Source organism: Bos taurus, chromosome 16, assembly GCF_002263795.3.
Source record: "Bos taurus isolate L1 Dominette 01449 registration number 42190680 breed Hereford chromosome 16, ARS-UCD2.0, whole genome shotgun sequence".
In the NCBI taxonomy this organism is placed as follows: domain Eukaryota; kingdom Metazoa; phylum Chordata; class Mammalia; order Artiodactyla; family Bovidae; genus Bos; species Bos taurus.
Window position 1 is genome coordinate 61,155,558 of NC_037343.1, and position 24,335 is coordinate 61,179,892.

The following is a 24,335-nucleotide window of genomic DNA, read 5'->3' on the forward strand; positions in this document are numbered from 1 at the left end:
CACAGAGTCTGACACAACTCAAGCGACATAGTAGCAGCAGCAGGATAGACATAAAACCTGGTTTTGAAAAATTCTTTTGAAACTCAATTAAGAAGAATACTTTTCTAATAACTAAGGCCTACTGTGGTTCTGATTTCCAAAATCTTAACGTAGGTTGAACTAGATGTGCACGTGTGTTCAGTTGCGTTTGACTCTTTGTGGCCCTATAGACTGTAGTCTGCCAAGTTCCCCTGTCCATGGGATTCTCTAGGGAAGAATACTGTAATGGGTTCCCATGCCCTCCTCCAGGGGATCCCCCCAACCCAGGGATCAAGCCTGCGTCTACTGTGTCTCCTGTACTGCAGATGGATTCTTTACCCAGTGAGCTACCTGGAAAGCCTGAACTATGTGTAAGTTGAACTAAATCTCTGTCAATGCTCATTCTATAAATTTGGCAAAGGTTATGACTTCTTAAAACACTGTAAAGTCCAAAGTATTTTGCTTGATGTCACCTCTTAAAGAGTCTTTATCTCTTGTAGTGCATAATCTATCCATTGTTCAACAGATGATTCAAGCTGGGTTTGAGTGGTGTCATACTTGCTGCTTGAAACACAACACCCCAAATTTACTGGGCAAATTCCAGTAAAATCTTTCCCTTTGGAAACAGTCCCAAAGGATGAGATTTTCTGTTAACTGGTGGAATCCAAAGACCAAAGGTTTGCTTCTCTGAAACATTTTTATTAGCCTTGAATAAGCAGGTTGACAGACTCAGAGGGAATGAAATACTTTCATGTTCAGGAAATTCAGCCAACTTCCTATCTCTAAGTTTTTATTGTTACTGAATCAGCAAGTCTGCTCTTTGAATGATGTGGGTTATTCCTGAAGGAGCCCCTTTACTCTTGCCATTTTTCCTGAGATGGATGTGTGTTAGCTGGTTGGACTATAGGTTCAGCTCAGATTTAGTTCTAAGTGGCTAATCTTTTGCCCTTACAGCATATTATCTTGTTTCTCTAGAAAAGGCACACACACATCAAAATTTACAGCCATCTCAACATCTGCCTTAAATCGTTCACAGAGTGTACAGGAGGGGCTATATATCTGTGCTAAAAATTGCCTTTTATTATGAAATAAAATGCAAATAATGTAAATAAGAGAGATAAATAAAGCTCGTATAACTCTCATAGCTATAGTTGTCTCTTCTACCTAGAAAGTTGTTCAAGTACTTTCTGATTTGTTTCAAATCTTAAATGTAAGCATATGAGTTTACATAAGTGAACACACCAAACATAAAACACTTTAAATCATGGTTTCCTCAAAGCATCAACTCTCCTTAAAACAACACAAACAGCACAATGAAGTTAAAATGCATAAAGAGTATAAATAGAAATGAATGGAGCTGAAAAGCAATTGAACAGGTAAAGGTCGGAAGTAAGGTGCTGGGCTAATCAGTAATCTGGTGAAGTTCATTTCTTCAGACAGTATGAGGTCATGCCTCAGATAACAAAATACTTCTGGCGCCTTTCATCTGAGTTCTTCAAGTGCTTTGCTGACATTATCTAATAGCAAATATTATTGTCCCCATTTTATAGGAGGAGAAACTAAGATACTAGGAGACTAAATAACTTGCTTAAGCATGCACAGGGAGGTGGTGATGGAACCAGAAATTTACTTCAGGAATCTAATCTGCTTTTCTGTTCATATCATTAGGTCAGCTTTCCAGATACCAAAAGACATTTATTGGTATAAGTTTGTATTAAATGTACTTTTAAAACTGTTATCTTCTGTAAACAAGTCAATGAAAATGCTTTTGTTGTCCGTCATGGTTGCTTTTTGTAGAAGTTATTTGAGAGGTGATTTAAAAATAAATTCTCCCAGGTTCAAGAGTATCCACATTAAGTTAAGGTTACTTAGTAGAACCCGTTTTTGGATATCTAATACAGAACTATAATGAGATTATGTCAGTTAATATCCAAAGTCCTAATAATTGTGTGTGTGTGTCATACATTATTTTTGGTGGGGAAGAGCGTGAACAGGAGAGATCTAGTAATTATTCCATACTTCCTAACCCTACTCAACTCAGAATTGCCCCTGAAAATTCTATAATCTCTATGGGAACATATTAGGGGAAGAGGGGTGGTTTTTGTTGTCCTTTCTCAAGATTATTATTCATTCTTTCCTTTGTCTTAATCTCCAAGTTCCTGTAAATCTTTTATAGTCTGCCTCACAAACACAAAATTTTCAATGTGTAATACTGACATTGCTTCTTCTGACAAGAATCACAAATATAAATTATTTATAATCACAAATATAAATTTTTTTTTGCAAAGCTTTTAATTTTATTTTATTTTTAAACTTTACATAATTGTATTAGTTTTGCCAAATATCAAAATGAATCCGCCACAGGTATACATGTGTTCCCCATCCTGAACCCTCCTTCCTCCTCCCTCCCCATACCATCCCTCTGGGTCGTCCCAGTGCACTAGCCCCAAGCATCCAGTATCGTGCATCGAACCTGGACTGGCATCTTGTTTCATACATGATATTTTACATGTTTCAATGCCATTCTAAAAATATGGAACACTTCACGAATTTCTGTGTCATCCTTGCACAGGGGCCATGCTAATCTTCTCTGTATCGTTCCAATTTTAGTATATGTGCTGCCGAAGCAAGCACTATAATCACAAATATAAATTATTTATATTCTACTACTATCAAATACTTGTGCTAAAAGTAAGCTGTTCACAGGACAAAAATAAAGTTTTATAGTATTAACTGCATGTAAACTCTAACTACATTGCAAAATGAAAAAACTAATAAACTCCTTCATTTTGGCCTGAACTTGGGATTAAAGTTACTGACAGGAGGTCAAGGGCAGGGCGCTGCATATGAACATGCAGGGATACACCCTTCCTTTATTACCTGTGTGTGCTAGTCCAAAGGTGACTTAAACTATACTTCAATATGAAAAAAAAAAAAAAAGGTCACCAAAGAGTTTCAAGAAAGAGAAAGATCATGAACTCAGCAAATACAGCTGTTCTTCATTTAGTCACTCATATCCTTTTTATTCAGCCAAAGCACAGAAATTCATATCCCAGTGTTCTTTCCAAAGAGCATCTGACTGCTTTGAACAGCCATGCTATGTAGTAGAACAGTAATACGTTCTGGATCTAGAAGAGGGAGTTTCCAGTGCCGCCTCTAGCACTCTCCAACTTGTGTCTAAGAGCACCCTACTTCACTTTGCTCATCTCAATGATGCAAATACTCCTCAGGTTTTCATGAGAATTACGCAAGACAGTGTGTGAATAACAGGTTATTGGAGGTTATACAAGAGTTACTTATATAGTATATACTATATAAGTACATATATTAGTTATATAAAATAAATATATAATAGTTGTATAGTTACACTGTAACCACTTATATGTGTAAAATAATTGTCAACATATGTTAGATCACTATATATGTTTGCTTGACACAAATTTTTCCATTCATGCTTGATACATGCAATCATTTATATTTCCCAAAGCAGCTACCTATTCACCATCACTCTCATTTCTGCCTGTCATTTTTTGTCAGACAATTCCAGCTGCTTTTGCCTCTTATAATATTTTGTGGGCCTTCTGTTCATGCTCTAGGATTTGTAACCAAATGCTCACATGTTCTCATTTCTTGTTCAACAGGTGGGGAGCACTTGATCCTGGGATTCCAGGAGTGTTTTTAGTGGCTGATAAGCCTCATTAAAACCTGTGGGTCTTCTTCCCAGCTGCCTTTTTCTATTTTTGGAATGGCCAGAGAAAACGTCCTGTCAAGAGCTTAAAATTTTCCACTGTCTGTAAATAGGATGGTTTATCCCTTGCAAAACTTAACCTGGTTTGGTTACATACAATCTCATTCAGACTTATAGTCTGCAGTGTTTTTTGTTTTTTTTTTTTAATTGCACCTGTCTTGCTATCAGATGTTTCATTGCACATTTCATTTGTATAATTAGTTCATAAATCAGCTCTGAAACCAAGAGATTCTCTTAAGAGAGATGGTCTTCTCTCTGAGTGCTCTAAAAAACAGGGCTTGCCTTTGTATAGTGAAGGGATTACCATGTCTGTTAGCTAAGCTATTTACAAGCAATGCCAGTAGGTAAAATACTAAAAAGAAGGCACTCAGCAAAAAAGAGGCTAACCTTTGAAGATTCATGGAGATTAAATACAGGAAAATACAATTTTTAAAGCTTAGAAACGTTTCGAAATCACATGTTTCAGAAGTACTCTTGTTCTTAACAAGTATACAATTTAAGTTCGGGAAAATGGGAAAGACTTAGTACTTATATTCAAACATACTAGTTGTCTCACTCATAAATCTTGTTGAGGAAAACTAAAAAGATAGAAGTAAAGCATAGAGAGAAAATGATCAAAAGCCAACCTCACCCTAATCCATACCTCCTCTCCAATTTCAGAGTTTATCATTTTTATATATTGTTGCATATTTGTATATACACATGTACCCACAGAATAAGTATAGAATCATTTTGTTTTTTATTTACATAAAAGTCAGAGTGCAGACATCTGTTCAAGCAAGTTGCTTTTTTACACCCAACAACGCTTTTATTAAACAATATTTTTGAGACACACCCATTGTTTCCAATGTCTCATGATTGTCACAATACATGAATCTATGGTTCTAATCCTGTATATTAAAAAAAAAAAGATCAGCCTCAGATGTGCGCTAAATCCTGGTTTACTTTTGACCTTACCAGAAATTGAGGAAGGAAGAAACTCTCTAACCCCATTGCCTGTCGCTATGCCAAGAGTACTTCAACATTCATCTTACAAGAGGGATTAGCCATCAAAAGTGAAATGTGGGTTTGAAGCAATTTTCCAGATAATTCAGTCTCCCAAAGCTGCTTTGATCTGAACGAGAAGATACTTAAGAAATGGCTTTTGTTCTGCCTTAGACTTCCAACTAGTTCTCCTCATCTGCTTCACTAAAGGAATGAATTCATCCATCCATCCATTCAGTGAGTTTTTATTAACTCTTACAACTAAATGCATAGCACTATGTTAAACAGGTCTGCATTTTTTTGTGATTGCAAAGAAGGGCAGGCCCTGTGTGAAGGGCGTGTTTATCCTTCTCACGTCAACTTTACACATTACAGGATGTACTCCCTTAATCCAAGCTACCTTTCCCAACCACTATGAACCAATAACTCAAAAACAAGATGGGAAAAAGTGTAGGTCCTACCACGGATTTAACTGCTCTACAATTTCATCACATCTTCAAGTCATACCCTATCTCACAAAAGTGGAAATAGACCCTAAAATCAGAATCCCTGCTAACACTAGGTCCATCCAGGTTAAATTTCTTGTTTTAGAATCACAGGGCAAGTCTGTGTGAGTAGAGTTTGGAATCAGACAATCAACAATGCCCTGCTATTTAAAATTTCAAGTCCTTGTAAACCCTGAGGTATTTTATCACAAGGCTTTTATTCTCAACAACTGGTTTGTGCAAAATCAATGTTAATTATATCTATAGATTATTTGGAATGGGGATATTAAGATCCTTTTTTTGGTCTGCACTGCATGGCTTGTGGGTTCTTGGTCCTCCAACCAGGGAATGAATCCAGGTCCCCACAATGAAAGCACTGACCCCTATCCACTGAACAGTCAGGGAATTCCCATTAAGATATTTTTTAAAGTTCAAAAATAAATTTCCAGACCATCCAAAAGTAAATCTGAGCCTATTTGGGTTGTTTGCTGCTAAACTCATTTAGCTGCAACATACACTGAAAACCTCTCATTTCTTTCTGAAGCATGATGTCTCACTTTCCCAGGCAGGGTTAAACCTTTTCCTTAGCAATAAGACAAAGATAATATTTTAACATTTACTCAACAAGAGGTTGTAAGTAAATTAAGTGAAGGTCTCTGTTTTCATTTTACTAGATCCTATTTAATGAGAACTTCTTTCACTTCACTTCTTTCTTCTGAGCTATGGCTTTCTGCAATGGTCAGGTAACTTTTTACATTTAAGAAGAGTGAGTATTCTGAGCCATGGCTGAGCTCAAATCCTACGTCCTTTTTTCACTGAGATAGACAACACTGCTGCCTTATTGGTGTATTCTATCTGTGACTTGAATGGCTGAATTCTCAGAGAACTTGAAGACATATTCTTACATGATGTATTTCTAATCAGCAATAGGCCTCATTGTGTGCCCTCTCACAGAATCTCAAAATCCCAGGGCAGTTCCTCTGAGCTGAGTCATGGTGTCAGGACTGAGTGGCATCCACCATGAGAAACACAATGCATAGACTTATGCCTACCCATCTGTCCAGTGAAAAAGGGATTCTGCCGAGGTGACCCAGTAGATTCTTACCAAAGGCAAATTCTTGCCGTATATTTCTTCTAGGGCTGTTGGGATCATTAAACAAATGGGCAAAGCCCACTGAAAACACTGCCATAAAGTATTATACCTAATTCTCAGCTGATGTCTAACTAGTCTGTACTAGTTGAGTTGTTTAAATATTAAAATAGTTCTGTATGAGTTGCTGAAAAACTGCTGTCCCTCAATAAACTGATTCATAAGATCTAACAACTAAGGAGCTTGTTATCCCCATCCCAAAAGAGGTGGTGGGGGGGGTGTGCTGTGACCCTGCTGCATCCTTATTGGCTCCAAACCTGACCACACATCATAAATTTTAGTGTCACTTTCACCTAAAACAAATGTAAAAATAAAAATGAATGATGCAACAAATGCATATACAAGTAGACGGACTATGTTTTATAAATTTAATGTCCAATTATTCACGTTACATAGCACATTATCCAGAAATTTAGTAGGTTAAATAAAAATACTGCTCAGAAGTCTACAGATTGGGCAGGACTTGTCTCTGCTTCAGTTATGTTAGCTGGGGTGGCATAAAGACTTGTGTGATGGTTAATTTCATGTGCCAACTTGGCTAGGCCACATAAAATAGCACTCAGCTATTTTATCAAACAGCAGTCTGGATATTGCTATGAAGGTATTTCTTCGATGAGACTAACATCAAATCAGTAGATTGTGAGTAAAGCAGATCACCCTCCATGATGTGGATGGGCCTCATCTGATCAGTTGAAGACCTAAAGAGAAAACAGACTAAGGTCCCATAGAGAGGAAATTCTGCCAGTAAACTGCCTTTGAATTGAATTCTTCCCTGGGTTTCCAGCCTATTGGCCTACTCTCAGATATTGGACTTGCCAGGCTCCATGGCTATGTGAACCAATTTCTTAAAATAAATCTCTCTCTCTCTTTCTCTCTCTCCATATATACATAAAATATGTCATTTCCTTCTCCAGGAGATCTTCCTGTCCCAGGGATTGAACCCTCATCTCCTGCATCTTCTGCATTGGCAGGCAGATTTTTTTTTTTTAACCACTGTGCCAGCTGGGAAGCCCCATTTTTTACTTGAACTGGTACTAATTTACCCCCAATGAAGTTACTGTTGCTTTTTCTTGGACATAAATTCTTTTCTTGGCTTAAACTCTGATGAAAAGAATGACTGTGCTTTTCTGTCCAGTGTTGAAAAGGTGAAAACCTTCTTGAGCCCCAATTTTGTAAGATACCATTTCTACTGAGTGAATTACATTTTTGTGCTGTTCTTCCTCACATTCCCTGCAAGGATTTTTAAATTGCTTATTTTTATTTTTAACGTGTACTATTTATTTATTTATTTTTAAATTATGTGATAAGTGTTTATAACTAAAAATTATCCTTAAATATAGAAAAAATGGACAGGAAAATTGGTACATGGATTATAGTGGTTGTACTGGATACTTAAATTATAGCTTTTTTTTTTTTCTTTCTACTTATATACATACCCCAAATTTTCTATAACAAGCAAGAAATACTTAGTTCCAAAAACTGCTTTTCTATATTCATGACTTGGGGGAGGAAGACAGTGGCTCAGTGCCAGGACCCTTGGGTTCTCATGCTGGTGTACACTTCTGACTCACCCTGAAAGTGACTTCAAATTTGGGGGCCTAAGTTTTTCATCTGTTAAGTGAGAGAAATGGGGACACTGGCCTATATAGCCCCAAATTGCTCTATGATTCTTATTCTTCTGCCTCTTCTTTTTTTTGTCCTTTTCTGCTTGCCCCTTTCTTCCTTCTCTTAATTTCCCCCTCCTTTCCTTTTTCTTTTCCTCTTGTCTTTCCCATTCTCTGACCTGCCTCATTATCAAAACTCTTCTCATGCAAACATCAGATAGCAGCAAAATTCCAACCAGTCTATAAAATGAAAAGGATTTATTCCTCCTGGAATAACTTTCTTGAAGTCAAGGGAAGCATAACTTCAGGGATGGCATTAACGTGTACTATTTAATATTTTGAATATAAAAGGGCTCTGAAGAATAATAATAGCACATCTTTATATCCACTGGAGAAGGAAATGGCAACCCACTCCAGTACTCTTGCCTGGAAAGTCCCATGGACAGAGGAGCCTGGTAGGCTGCAGTCCATGGGGTCACTAAGAGTCAGACACGACTGAGCGACTTCACTTTCACTTTTCACTTTCATGCATTGGAGAAGGAAATGGCAACCTGCTCCAGTGTTCTTGCCTGGAGAATCCCAGGGACGGGGGAGCCTGATGGGCTGCCGTCTCTGGGGTCGCACAGAGTCGGATACGACTGAAGCGACTTAGCAGCAGCAGCAGCAGCATATATCCACACCCAGCTTGAGAAATAAAACATTATCAACACAGTTGAAGCTTCCTGTTTTCACCCCATCACACATTGATTCTCCTTCTGCTCCCTCAGAAGTAATCGCATTTCTGAATTTGGTATTTTTTTATTCCTTGATATTTGGGCTTCCCTGGTGGCTCAGATGACAAAGAATTCACTGGCAATGCAGGACACCTGGGTTCAATCCCTGGGTTGGGAAGATTCCCTTGAGAAGGGCATGACAGCCCACTCTAATATTCTTGCCTGGAGAATCCCCATGGACAGAGGAGCCTGGCAGGCTACAGTCCATGGGGTCACAAAGAGTCGGACAGAACTGAGCGACTTAACACATACATTCCTTGATATTTAAAAATATTTCAGTATAATTGTGTGTATTCCTAAGTAAGCTATACCAAAATTGCATGTGTTCTTAAGTTTTATGGTAGCGGTACTATGTATATAAGGGCTTCCTCAGTGACTCAGTGGTAAAGAATCTGCCTGCCAATGCAGGAGATTCGAGTTCAATCCCTGGGTTGGGGAGATCCCCTGGGGAAGGAACTGGCAACTCACTCCAGTATTCTTGTCTGGGAAATCCCATGGACAGAGGAGCCAGGTAGACTACAGTCGTTGGGGTCACAAAAGAGTCAGGAATGACTTACTGACTAAACAACAACAACAAATTATGTACATACCGTTTTTCAATTTGCTTTTTAAAAACTATGTTTGTGAGATTCATTCTTTAATTTCATTGCTGCTTAGTATTTTATTGTATAACTATTCCCCAGCTTACTTACCCATTCTCCTACTAATGGGCCTATTATTTCCCATTTTTGAGATTATGAACAATGCTTTCATAAAATCTCTTGTACTTGTCTATGCACTTGGGTTTCTTATAGAAGTTAACACAAGTTTGAAATAAGGAACTTGTATCAGAATATATATCAATGTACCATTTCTTTCATCAGGAAAGTTTTATTGCCAAAAAAAAGGTCAGCGCACCTAGGCAGTGTGCTTAGTGATGCAGCTGATTTATATCCTTGCACAAGCTTTTGGGGCTTCCCTCGTAGCTCAGCTGGTAAAGAATCTGCCCGAAATGCAGGAGACCCCAGTCCGATTCCTGGGTCAGGAAGGTCCCTGGAGAAGGAAATCACAACCTACTCTAGTATTCTGGCCTGGAGAAGTCCATGGACAGAGGAGCCTGGCAGGCTACAGTCCACGGGGTCACAAAGCATTGGACACCATTGAGTTACTTTCACTTTCACAAGCTTTTTATCTTATTGTGGCTCAGTAACAACAGGTTTGAGAATGTGAGCCACTTTCAGTGAAATTGTTGGTTCATAGGGATATCTTCCGGAGAAGGCAATGGCACCCCACTCCAGTACTCTTGCCTGGAAAATCCCATGGATGGAGGAGCCTGGTAGGCTGCAGTCCATGGGGTCGTGAAGAGTTGGACACGACTGAGCGATTTCACTTTCACTTTTTCACTTTCATGCATTGGAGAAGGAAATGGCAACCCACTCCAGTGTTCTTGCCTGGAGAATCCCAGGGACAGTGGAGCCTGGTGGGCTGCTGTCTATGGGGTCGCACAGAGTCAGACACAACTGAAGCGACTTAGCAGTAGCAGGGATATCTTCAACTTTACTGCCTATTTCTAAACCATTCTCCCAAATCATTGAATCAATTTACACGGCTATCAGAAGTGAATAGAAATTCCCATTGCTTCACAGCTTTGCCAACATGTGGTATTATTATACTTTTAAATTTTTGCTAATCTGGTGGCGTCAGATGGTTTCTTATTATGGTTTTATTTTGTCTTTCCATAATTGCTAGTGATGCAGAGCATCTCACCATTTAGAAGAATTTTAAAATTATTTTTTATTGAGATATAACTGACATATAACATTGTATTAGTCTTAGGTAAACAATATTATTATTTGATACTTGTATCTGTTGTGAACATATAGTATTTGTCTTTCTCTGTTTGACTTATTTCACTTGGCATTATGTCCTCAAGTCCCATCGATGTTGCAAATGGCTGCCACTTTTAAAAATTGGTTTTCAGTTGTTTTTTAAATCACTGAACTTTTCTGGACCGTTGCTACTAATCTTTCTTTTTTTATTTAGTCTTTTTTCTAAAGATGAACTATATCAGCTATTGCTTTTTCTTGTTTTTATTTATTTTTTTGATGTGGACCATTTTTAAAAAGTCATTATTGAATCTGTTACAATATTGCTTCTGATTTTTATGTTTTGGGTTTTTTTTTTTTTTGGTTGGGAGTCACGTGGGCTCTTAGCCCCTTGACCAGGGATCTTAACTGCACCACCTTCATTGAAAGGCGAATTCTTAACCACTGGACCGCCAGGGAAGTCGTCCACTACTGCTTTTTAAATCTCCTCCTCTTTCTTTCCCCACTGTTGATCATTCCACTCCTGCCTGTGGAATATTACTGATGCATGTATGACAAACTTTCTGCTTTTCTAACTCTTTGCTGGCTCACATTCTCTCAGGATCTATCTCCAGTTGTAAAGGTCATGGAACTGACTGCTGAATAAGCAAGACTTAGGGGTACAATAATAAAAGCAGCATGATTCTTGCACTGTCCTGCTAAATCTATTCAGCGAGGGAAATCCTTCTCTTACTCCTAGATAAAGCTCAGGAAGTTCTCATGACTTTTCTGATCAATTTTAGTTAACAAAAAGTCTTAAATCACGTAAGCTGGCAAACAATGTTAATTCAGTAATAAAACATCCAGTCCAATTTATGAATCAACATTTCTATCCTTAATCAAAAGTATGACTTCTACTTCCCTCCTATCTAGGGCTTCCTGCATTTGTGCTGTCTCCTTCCACAGAGGGAATAAAGTGCTTTTCTTTTTCTATCTGGACTGTCTCCCTTTCCTCAGGTTTACTGCTTAAACAGGGGAGGAAGGCAGGAAGTCAAGGAGGCAGCAGGGAGCTGTGAGGCTTAGGAGAACATTCCCACCTGTTGTAAGGTAGATGTTTAAAGCCAATGTTTAAAGCCAGTCCTTTCTCTTGGAGTACTTCCCTGGCTTCTTTAAGGGTTCTCCTGCCTGGTCACCATAGCTGCAGCTCCCTGGGTGGGTGTCTTGTGTCCTCTTCAGCTGACCACTCCCAATATCCCCTCATCTTCAGTTCCTGGACAAATACTCTTCTTTCTTTCTGAATTTCAGGCTGCCCTCTTGAGAGGATTCCTTCACTTTTGATTTTTTTTTTTTTAAAGAAAATACTATTCTTTATTTTAAAATATTGGGTTGGCTGAAAATTTTGTTCAATTTCCCCAGAATATCTTGTGGAAAAAGCTGAAGAAACATTTTGGCCAACCCAATATTTGTTTTTTCAATGGTTAGTATATTCACATTCTTTACTGACAAGTCGCTTTAGTAACCCAGAGAAGTGAAGGAGAAAGCAGCTGCCTCACCACCCAGATATTGATTTGTTCAGATATTCCAGTGCCTACTGATACAATAAAACCATGAAAATTTTCTTTTAAAAAAAGTTCAAAATTTTAAAAATATAAAGGAGTACAACTGATGTGTCTCCCTCTAGTCCCTGTTTCCTTCCACATTGACAGTCAGTGTTGCACTCTCCTCTGCATCTCTGAGTGTGTAATCAAATGTTGTATATCCTCCCCCCTTTTCTTAAGTCGAGTCAGTTCTTAAATTGACCAGTGGAATACTAATGACATGGGTTTCTACTTCAGGTCCCATCTCTGGTTCCTGGGATTCACTAATCTCTGACTCCCCTTTCAGAGCAAGACAAACTTGATTTCACAAGTAGCGTCAGATACTCAGACACAGAAGTTGTTCTTTTTTCAGGCCCATTTCCAGCCTCAGGCTACTCTGGCGTCCAAATTCCGGAGCACACATGTAGTTCTCCATGTCGACTCCTCAGAGCTCCTCTCTCACTAGCCTGAGGTAAGGAAGAAGCTACCTCTGCACCCCACTGCCTGTTTTTTCCCCAAAAATCTCTTCCTCAAAGCCTCTGAATCTACAATCTCTGAATTCCTTCGTATCAGTGACCAAGATGAAGGCTCTTTGGTGAAGTTATATGAAGAATCATAGTTCTCCTTTGATAATGTGCTTCTTGGAGGTCCGTCATGTAATTTACTCTGGTTGTTGCTATCAGTTTGCCTTAGGGCTTCAGTCAAAAATAGTAATTTCACATTTTTCCAAAGAAGACACGCAGATGGCCAACAAGCACATGAAATGATGTATCACTCATCACCAGGGAAATGTAAATCAAAACCACAGTAAGATGGCACCTCACCTCTGTTAGAATGGCTGTTATCAAAAAGAGAGAGCAAGTGCTGATGAGGCTGTGGAGCAAAGGGAACCCTTGAACACTGTTGATGAATATGTAAATTTAGTGCAACCACTACTATGGAAAATCATATGGAAGTTACTCAAAAAGTTAAAAATAGAATTGCCATATGATCCAGCAATTCCACTTCTCAGTATTCATTTGAAGAAAATGAAATCACTTAACTTGTATAGATATATGTACCCCCATGTTCATTGCAGTCTTATTTATAATCGCCAAGATATGGACACAAACTGTTTATCAACAGATGAATGGTTAAAGAAAATGTGATATATATCTATATCTATATATATGTACAATAGAATATCAGCCATCGAAAGAACAAAATCCTGCCACTTGTGACAACATGGATGAGGGCATTATGCTGAGGAAATAAGTCAGACCAAGAAAGACAAATACCACATGATCTTACTTAGATGTGGAATATAAAAACAAAAGGAAAAGAAAAGCTAAACTGATAGGTACAGATCTCTGGTGGAGGCCAGAGATGGGGAAGTTGAGGTGGAAGAAATGGGTGAAGGGAATCAAGAGGTAGAAAACTTCCAGTTATAAAATAAATGAATCATGCAGTTGTAATGTAGAGCATGGTGACTGCAGTTAATAATACTGTATTTCATGAAAACTGCCAAGAGAATAAATCTTGAAAGTTTTCATCACAAGAAACAAATTCTGGAACTATATATGGTGATGAATGTTAATTAGATTTATTGTGGTATCATTCTGCAATATATACAAGCATCAAATCATTATGCTGTACACCTGAAATTAATATAATGTTATTTTTCAATTATATTTCAATTAAAAAGAAATGAAAAAATTAAAAATTGCAATTTAATATCCCTGTTAACAACAATCATATATGGTTACAAGCTGCCTTTATAGATATTCTTCTTTTGCTTTCTGGATTTGGTGTCAAATGACTTCTCCGACCATGACCTGACCTTGGCCCATGTATACATACTCACATATGCACAACTATTTATATATATGAAGATAAATGACTATGTCTGTTTTCTTGTCAAGCTTCTTATTGATAAGTTTTAGGTTTTTTTTTTTAAATAATTCTGCACATCAGAACACCAAGCACTCTAAAATATTCAAGACTAAGCCAAAAGACTGAATCTAGAAAAAGCAAGTAACCAGAAAACCCATCCCTAAATTTGCACAATTTGTTAGAATTGAAGGGAGATTTGCAGTCTGAATGGTTGCATTTATTATTGAAAGGGTGTGGACAAGATTACAGATCAGATTTGACACCTAGGCTTGATATTTCAATAGAAGTGTCTTTAGCCAGTCCTGACACATAATTTCATTCAATTAACCTCAAATAGTGAATGACACCACCATAGCTGTATCTCTCTGTTTCTCAATTTGTTATGTCTAGAGATCATTGTCAAAATTTACATTCTCAGGAGAGAACACATGTAGCGATTCACCTCAAACTTAATTAAATCCAACAAACATTCAGTTTAATTCAACAAATATTGAGTGCCTAGTACATGACAGACACATATTCAGCTGATAAAAAATAGCAAAAATAGCTAACATTTTTGAGCATGTACTATACACAGAGTATGTCCTTTATTTATTATTTATTTTTGGCTACACTGGGTCTTCGTCGCTGTGTGCAGGCTTTCTCTAGTTGCGGCGAGCGGGGGCTACTCTTCCTTGCAGTTCAAGGGCTTCTCCTGCAGTAACTTCTCTTGTTGCACAGCACAGGCTCTAGGGTGCTCGGGCTTCAGTAGTTGCAGCTCGTGGACTCAGAGTTGCAGCTCTTGGGCTATAGAGTGCAGGCTCAGTAGTTGTGACGAACGGGCTTAGTTGCTCCACATGTGGAATCTTCCCAGAGCAGGGAACGAACCTGCATCCCCTGCATTGGCAGGAGGATTCTTCTCCATTGTACCACCAGGTAAGTCCTATGTCCCTTACACATGTTGTTTCTTTTGAAAGTGATAGTGTTAGTCACTCAGTCATGTCCAACTCTTTGCGAACCCATTTCCTTCTCCAGGGTATCTTCCTAACCCAGGGATTGAACCTGGGTCTCCTGCATTATAGGCAGATTCTTTACTATCTGAGCCACCGGGGAATCCACACAAAACCTTATGGCTGTCAGGAAGATCCCCAGAAGAAGTAAATGACAACCCACCCCAGTATTCTTACCTGGAAAATCCCATGGATGAAGCAGCCTGGCGGGCTACACCCCATGGAGTTGCAAAGAGTCAGACACGACTGAGCGACTAACACACAGAAACTATTGTAATCTCTACTAGACAGATGCAGGAATTGAAGCACAAAGAGGTTAAGTATCTGACCGAAATTATTTGATTTAATCCAGGCCCACTGCTGCTGCTGCTGCTGCTAAGTTGCTTCAGTCATGTCCAACTCTGTGCGACCCCATAGATAGCAGCCCACCAGGCTCCTCCGTCCCTGGGATTCTCCAGGCAAGAACACTGGAGTGGGTTGCCATTTCTTTCTCCAATGCATGAAAGTGAAAAGTGAAAGTGAAGTCATGTCGGGCTCTTCGAGACCCCATAGACTGTAGCCTATCAGGCTCCTCCATCCATGGGATTTTCCAGGCAAGAGTACTGGAGTGGGTTGCATTTCCTTCTCCAAAATTTATGCTCTTAAGTAACTATGAAGGAGACAAAGGCCTTTACAGTCTAATGTGATGAAGATATGTAAGCTAAATGCAGAATTATCTATAGTAGATAAGCCCTAAGGAGGTACACAGCACTGTGGAGTGCAGGGGTGTGCTCAGTACTGCAAAAGATGAGCAGTCATCTTTTCCTGCAGTTGATAGCTTTTGAGCTTGTACTTAAGGAATGTGGCAGAAATTATAAACCAGAGTGATATGTGATCTAGGTTATGGACAAAAGTCTATAAGTAGGAATGAACAGGCTGTGTCCGATATCCAATTTGACTTGAGCATAACATTCAATTAGGGAAGTAATAATAGCCACTGTTTATTACTCTCTTTTATGTGCAGGCTCTTGACAAATGTTATTTCTAATCTTTACGGATTTCCCAGGTGGTGCAGTGGTAAAGACTCCGCCTGCCAATGCAGGAGATGCCAGAGACACAGGTTTGATCCCTAAGTCAGGAAGATCCCCTGGAATAGGAAATGGCAACCCACTCCAGTATTCTTGCTTGGAAAATTTCATGGACAGAGGAACCTGGTGGCCTACAGTCCATGGGGTCACAAAGAGTCAGACATGACTGAAGCGACTTACCATGCATACACAGACAATAAAATGAAGGGTTTTGAGTTCATAGGGCAAGTGATAGAGCCAAGATTTGAACTGGAATCTTCCTGACACCACACCCCTGCCCTGTTTGTTTGTTTTAATATGGCCTTACTTTAGTGTTAGTGTTAGTCGCTCAGTCGTGCCCGACTCTTTGTGACCCCATGGACTGCAGTCTACCAGGCTCCTCTGTCCATAAGATTTTCCAGGCAAGGATATTGGAGTGGGTTGCCATTTCCTTCTCCAGGGGAATCTTCCCAACCCAGGAATCGAACCCGGGTCTCCTGTACTGCAGGCAGATTCTTTACCGACTAAGCAACAAAGGAAGGAAGATAGAAAGCTTGGCTTGTGCCATATTGAGAAGATCTTAATGACTGAGGTGAGGAATTTTTACTTATTTTGGCAGGCACAGGCAGGCAGGGGCAAAACTCAAGCTGAACTCTAGGAAGACTGCTGAAATTATTTGGGCAATAGAAATGAGAGCCTGAATTAGAAGAGCAGTGGTGCAACTGGACAGAAAGGGAAGAGATAGAAGAAATATACATTCCTGGTATTTAGAGACAATATTTGCTTGGGTATGAACAAGGCATAGAGAAGAATATATAATATTTTAATACTTTTGATTCTCTCAGTTCTCAGAAGTATGTTTGCAATGATCATTAGCAGAAATACAGGGCAGGAGGAGGATCTGGCTTTGTGGAACTGAAAAGAGGGAAAACAATAAACTTAATTTGGGAGTTGGAGGCACTGATCTGTATCTATGTGGAGATGGGTAAGACAGTTAGAGATTCAGTCTGAAGTTTTAGGGCTAAGATCCAGTGCTTAAAAAGAGTTGAGAATCAAAGCTAAGTTCAGAAAAATTTGATCTTGGTGTCTACTAAGAAGTAGGAGAAAAAAACAGAGCTGCATTAAATACCTATTATGTGCCTAGCACTGTGGAAACTACTTGGAGGTTAACGTTTCCTCATTAAGCTTCCAATCTTGTTCAAGAGATTAGTTACTCTTATGAAGAGCAAACAGTATAAAACTTAATATACTCAGGAGCCAAGCTGTAGGGTATAAACAATAGGAGTAGGAGATGTTGGAAAGGAGAGAGCTTGATTTGTTTAAGGTATTTTCAAGGTGAGGGAGAGGCCAAAGATTGTAACAACAAAGATTACAAGTTGTAAGAGATGGAAATCGTGCATAGGCTGAAATGAGGGTAACGCTGCTCCCCACACAGTGACAGAAATTTTTGGCATTTTCTCTATTGCCCAGGGGATAGCATGGGGATGAAAAAAATATAAATAGTCTTTGGATTAAGGAGACCTCAAATTCTACAAATTCTGCCCTTTATTAATGGTTTAATACTGGGCAAATTACATAGCTTTTCAGAACTCATTTCCTGTTTTTTTAAAAAATAAGTATAATACTCAATAAGATCGTTGAATACATTCAGAAAATAGCATGAAAAGCATCTATTTCTTTGTTTTATATAGAAAAGTTGGGGGAAACCTAATGAACTCTTTCCTTATGTTGTTTTTCTAGCTACCACTTACACCACTGGGATACCCACATTTCCTGTTCTTCCCTCCAGCACAGCTTCCTGGAGACACAGCACACATTTTACACGTGTGCAGGAATTTTGTACATTCATTTACCTCCTATTTAGGCACAGGTATAGGCCCTACATAGAGGGGACAGTTATTGCCTCCTGCTTTTATTAAGATCCACTCGACAAGCATTTATTGAACACCCACAATGCTTCAGTTACTATGCTAGAACCTGTTGGGGTAAAGGATAAAGACGAAAACAACCTTTGGATATACGAGTTCAGAAGGTGGAGGAAAGTGATGGGTGCAATGTGCAATGAGCTTATGTGCAATGAGCACCTAGCAGGTGGCATTATTTGCAGAATAGATGTCATTTAAGCTAAGTCTTGTCAGATCATAGAATTCACCATGCAGAGTCTAGGGAGAGGATAAAAATGTTAGACTATATGGTGATCAAAGGGTCTCTTAAAGCACAGTTATAACAATGCCAACACCTAACGGGAGAAAAGTCCATTTTACTTGCTCTGGGGTCTTAAACCACTAGACAGAGCGCACGCTGAACAGAATTGTAACCCTCGCGAATAAAACGGCCAGTGACAGCACTGGGTAACTGCGGCAGCCGCAGAGCCGCAATTACTCTGAAACTGACTGGGATACAGAAGATTTATTTGGACAACTGGTGAAACATCGTAAACTCTGAGAAGCTGCGATTTTCAGACTTCCAGTTCATTCTTGTCACAACCCCAGCTTGTTGTTTTTTTTTTTCCGGCCCAGGGTGAAATCCGCAGTCAGAGGCCCAATTAGCTTCCGAAGAAAGAGGGCGGGGGATGGGAGTAGGGGGGAGACGAAGGGGCGGGGCGGGGCGGGGGGGGGAGGTCTCCGCTGCGGATCTACTTTGGCTCCTCCCAGGTCCTGCAAGGCTCAAACTTCGCCACACAAAACATGGCGCCCTTGAGGTTCCTCTCATCGTTTTATCTCACATTCGCTTCTTGGCCACACTCAACATGGCCCTAACCGAAGGTTGCATTCCTCTGGAGCCGACTCGGGACAGTTCTCGCGAGGTTTGCCCGGACCCTGACTGCTCCCGCCCTGCCTCGCGCCGCCGCCACAGCCACTGCCGCCGGCGCCGCTCCTCCTCCGTGTCAGTTGTTGGGCTGTAATGGCGACTGGGCCGCCGCTGCCGAAGTGACTCCCGGGCGGGGGAGCCGGGCCAGACCTGCGCCAGAGGGAACTGCAGAGAGCCGCAGCTCAGGGGGTGGCTTGCTGTGGGGGAGGGGAGGCAGCCTTTCTGCCTCTCCTTCCTTCTCTGCAGACCGGCGGATCCCGGGAGCCGGTGTGAGGCGGGCAGCCGGTGCGTCCCCGGAGCGGGGAGGCCAGGCCGGGCAGCCCTGGGGCCGGTCGGGGCGGCGTCACTGCACCCTCCGCCAGGCCCCGCGGGATGCGCCGTAGGGGCCGAGGGCGGAGGCGACACTCTCAGGTGAGCTGTGGGGGGACCTGGCTAGGACCGCGGATGCTCGCTGAGCCGCCGCTGCCTCTGTCCGCGGTCCCCGGTCCGCGGCGGCGGCGAGAGAGGCGGGGCGGGGCGCGGGGAGCCCTGGCCCAGCCTGGCGTCCCCCTGAAGGAGCCTCCCTGGGTCCTGAAGCTTTGCTAGGAGGGCCATTCTGAGACCTGGGTTTCAGGTCCCACCGGTGCCTGCCGTGGACGAGATTTCCTTCTTTACCTGCCAGTGCGTGCGACGCCCCCCCGCCCCACCCCGACCCTCCTCTCTTCTGCAAAAGATGTGAGATACATTCTTGCCTTTGGTCTCCAGAGAAGTGTCCCTTCTTCATTTGGAGATCAGGCATATTTTGGGAAATTCCGGGGAACTGGCTACAGTGGCAAGGATGACGAGTTTCTGTTCCTTTTTGGTGGGAATAAACGTTCTCAAGTATAGGGAAAACTTTGATCTTCTGCTTCTCTGGCAGCTGCTGAATGTCGTCTATTCATTTATTCACAAGTGGTGGAGGGGGAGATTTAAAAAGCTTGTACGCTTTGTAAGCTGTCAGTATTCTCCCCCGCCCTCTTTAAAGTGTAGCCTAACATACTAAATGACATTTAACTAATGTCACAAATATGGGTTGGATTTTGACTGGCTTTTCGGATAGGAAGTTTGCACATAGGTATAGATTTTGGTGTGGTTTTGGTGTAGCAGCAAGTCCTCCATATAGGAAAAAAACGCGTTGTCAGGAATACTGATCAGTATCCATGTCTGTACTCCACCTGTTTGTTTTGATGGTGATCCTTGTTTTGAGTTTCGAAAAGTCGTTAATGGTTATGTTGCCATGTTAACGATACCTCCTCCAGTCCTGACTTTTAAGGGTTTTAAAAGAATGGCTATTTTAGGCAAATCTAGTAACTGGAAAAGGTTTGTGGAAGCAGTGATAAACCACTCTCCAAAAAACATTTTCGTAGTTTAAAATATTGTTTTTTAAACAAGGCACCGTGCTGCTATTAATCATAACATGAGATTGTGACTTTGGGGGTTTGTTTGTTAGACCTGTGGTAGAAGTTGCCTTAAGCTCATGGGAATGTAGTAATTAGTTTTGGTGTGCTAAATTGGCAGACTCCATTCAGTGTAATAAAATAAATCTGAACTGTTGAACTGTCATTGCATTCAATTTAAGATACTTTAATCAGAAAAATAAACACAAAACTAGGATACATTGTATATATGTTTAAATACATGTGTATCTTATCTTTGCTTAGTGACTAGCAGGGCATGTGTTTGTAATGATGGTTAGTTATAATATGTAAAAAATTTCATGCATATGTAGAAGAATTTCTCTGATTCTCTAAGATATATTGGAGTATGGTGTTATGTAAGAGTGTTAATACTTGAACAACCAGCCTCCTGTTGGGTAATCAATGAATTATGAAGTTTAGAATTTTTTTCTAATGCTCTAATTGCTAGTCTTTTGTCCATTTTATAACACTTTTACTGAAGAAAGGAAGATGAAGTCACTATCTAATAAATTTTGTTGTTAGTTAAATAGCTGTAAGTTACTGTTGGAGCAAAAAGAAGCTGCTGCTAAAATAAATTACATCATTTTTTGGTGTGCTTCCACATAAATTATTTTATTTAGACCTCATAGCAACTTTATGAGGTACATTTGACAAATGTCTTTATTTTGCAGTTGTGGAAATTGACAGGGAATAAATAAATGAACAAGAAAGTTCATTTATTTATGTGAATGATGCTCTTATTTCCACTGATGATCAAAGGCTTTAAAATTTTTATTTACTTCATTGAGGTATAATTGACATATTAGTTTCAGGTGTATAACAATGATTCGATCTTTGTATATATTGTGAAGTGATCATAAATTAGTTAACATCCTAGGATTAATATCACTTAAAATTGAATATTAATATAGATATTTCTGGGATTTGTTTTCTTTTTACATCTAAAAAAGTTATTTTTTCTTCCTTTTGGTAAGCCAGAAGTTCCTTATATTGATGACTGTCAGTTCTTTAAAAAATTAGTATTTTCATAGCATTAGGTTAATTAGTAACAAGCCATGAATTATTGTAGTGAATTGCTTTACTTCTATATGTACTTTTTGGTTGAACAATGTTCTTAAGAAATGGTAGTTAATTTGTCATCTTTCATTTTGTTTGGATACTGAGAGTTCTGTCATTTTTAGTGTTTCAGATAGTTTATATTTTTGTTTAGTTGAAACAAATATTCAAGCCACAAGCAGCATCACTGAAAAGTATTGCAATCTTGGTGATTTTATTATAGAATCGATGATTTTAAAAGTTAACTTGCCGCCTGTATTTGTGATTGCTAATTTTGCCTTGTGGGGCAAGTTGTGAAGTAATTTTCTTTATTGTCTTTTTTTTTCCATGTCAATTTCTAATGTCACAAAATAGCCTCCTCCCAAACCTGAATTATCAAAAGATTGCAGTCTTTTTTTGTGTGTTAATATTTTTTTGTTCAGTGAGCAAGTATAACTGCACATTTGCTAGTGGTTTCTTTGGGTTATTTGCCTTTCTCATCTCGATGTAAGTTCCATGATGGCAGAGATTGTCTATCAACTATTGTGCACCCAGTGCCTAGCACACAGAAAAATAGTCAATAAATATTGGCTGAATAAACTGACTAGAGAGTGGTGTTGGTATAGTATATAAACGAAGTAAAATACTAGTTCATGGTTCCTAAGCACACATCAGCTCTTCTTAGGAATATACTTCACAGGTAAACTCAGCTTTGGTAGGTGGCAGGGGAATGACAGCCTGGGATTAAAAGATATTGAGAATAAGCCACAGGTAGATCCTAAAAACTTTATTGACTATTTTAATGATTTGCCTAGATGTTCTGGCAATAGTTATTGTAATTTAAAGGAAATGGGAGCTTTAAGACCCTGACCTGTTACACTAGTATTGTAATTACAGCCTTTAATAACCTTAAGTCACTTCTTAATTACAGCATTGGGAGTTTTAAATCTTAAAGGCTAGCTAGTCCAATTCCCACGTTTTATACATAAGTAAATAGACTATCATATAGAGGAAATATCTCACCCATAGTTGATTTCATAACTGAAGACTCCACTATGCAGACTCTACTACATTTGTTTAATATGAAGATACTTATCAAATGAGAGGGTAATTGTGATCAACCAGCAATCTCTTCTCTATAAGAAGAAATTGTATAAGTATTAGTTAAAAACTCAAAAGAGGCTTCACTTTTCATGAATCAAAAATATGTTTTAACTTAAACATGAATCTCAACCCTCTTCTCTGTCATTGGGACTATAATGTGGTACAGCTGTTTCTGGAAGGAAATTTGGCATTACCTATCAAAATTAAAACTGCACATATTATTTGGTAGAGTCATTTCTTTTTTAGGAGTTTACAGAAATTTTAATACAGAAGCACAAGAACACATCTATAAGGATGATCATTTTAGTATTATTACAAATAGATGTCTATAACATTTATAAATAGTAAAAAAAAGTCCTAAATGTCCATTGGTAAGGGCATAGTTAAAATTATAGCATATTTATGCTGTGACGTACGATGCACTTATTAACAGATTGAGGGAGAGCTATACTTCCTTCATGAGAAGTAACTGAGTGTTTCTTTGAGCACAGGGACCATGCAGCCCATTTTCTGGGATCACATCCTAACCATTTATTAGCTGTGACCATTAGCAGGTTACTTAAACTCATCTGTAAAGTGGATATAATCATAGTTCTCACCTGCCAGAGCTGTTGTGAGAATTAAATGAGTTAATGTTTAAGCCCTAAGTAAGCACAGAGAACCTGCCTGCCAGTGCAGGAGACATAAAAGGCATAAGTTCGATCCCTGGGTCTGGAAGATCCCCTGGAGGAGGGCGGCATGGTAACCCACTCCAGTATTCTTTTCTGGAGAATCCCCATAAACAGAGGAGCCTGGCGGACCAGAGTCAGACATGACTGAAGTGATTTAGCATGCACGCACGCACGCCCTACATATGTATTTGCAATTATTGTTATGTTCTGACAGGGAAGAATGTTCATGATATAATATCGAATGAAAAAAATTAGTTGCACTAACTGTGGAATGTGATTCAGTGTAAAAACAAAAACATAGGCAAAGAAATGTAGTTTGATTTTGTTTTGATTTTGTATGTGCATAGGAAAGGCTCTGTAAGGGATAGACATTAAACTATTAGCCGTGTTTATGGCTGGGAGAGTAGATGACTTTCTTTTTTTTTTCCTTTAGACATTTTTGTGTTCTTAATTGTAAGTTCCACTTTTTATCATTTTTGAAAATTTTTCTGAAAACAATATTGAGGTAGAATTTTTCTCTATTATACAAAAATATAAATGTATTTTTGAATATAATTTTTCAGAGAGCTACAGAGTTCATTCACAGAATATCACATGATTAGGTTCTATTTTAAAACTTTTATTAATGGAGAGTTAAAACTAATCTATGAAAATTTCAAGTGAGTGTATTTATTTTCTTCTCACCTTGTGACCTTACATATTATTTCTTAATTTACAAAGTAAGCACATAGACTGGATCAGTGTTTCTTAAACCTTGGATCCCCCGGCCATGCTGTGATGCTGTGAGGTACCTGGGAGCACTGTAGTAAACTCTCCTGGGCACAGTGGGATGTTTCTAAATTCTTGAGGGAAACAGTTATACTTGACAACTGTGGGTTCAGTTCAGTTCAGTTCAGTCACTCAGTCGTGTCCGACTTTTTGCAACCCCATGGACTGCAGCACGCCAAGCCTCCCTGTCCATCATCAACTCCCAGAGTTTACTCAAACTCATGTCCATTGAGTCGATGGTGCCATCCAACCATCTCATCCTCTGTCATCCCCTTCTCCTCCTGCCTTCAGTCTTCCCCACCATCAGGGTCTTTTCAAATGAATCAGCTCTTTGCATCAGGCGGCCAAAGTATTGGAGTTTCAGCTTCAACATCAATCCTTCCAATAAACATTCAGGACTGATTTCCTTTAGGATATACTGGATCTCCTTGCAGTCCAAGGGACTCTCAAGAGTCTTCTCCAACACCACAGTTCAAAAGC

The 24,335-nt window shown here is 39.5% G+C and overlaps 1 protein-coding gene and 1 non-coding gene across 4 annotated transcripts in view; one reads left to right on the plus strand and one right to left on the minus strand.

The window, feature by feature from the left end:
* Positions 1-2,545: 2,545 nt before the first annotated feature.
* On the minus strand, positions 2,546-2,652 carry LOC112441922 (U6 spliceosomal RNA). The gene has a single exon (XR_003029877.1). It is a non-coding gene; the product is annotated as a U6 spliceosomal RNA (small nuclear RNA).
* A 16,267-nt stretch (positions 2,653-18,919) lies between these two features.
* The window catches only part of CEP350 (centrosomal protein 350), a 162,694-nt gene continuing 157,278 nt past the window's right edge, over positions 18,920-24,335 (plus strand). For all 3 annotated transcript variants that reach the window (XM_059875815.1, XM_010813497.4, XM_059875816.1), the window contains exon 1: positions 18,920-19,252. The gene's annotated coding sequence lies outside the window, so the exon portion shown is untranslated. The remainder of the gene's footprint in view (positions 19,253-24,335) is intronic.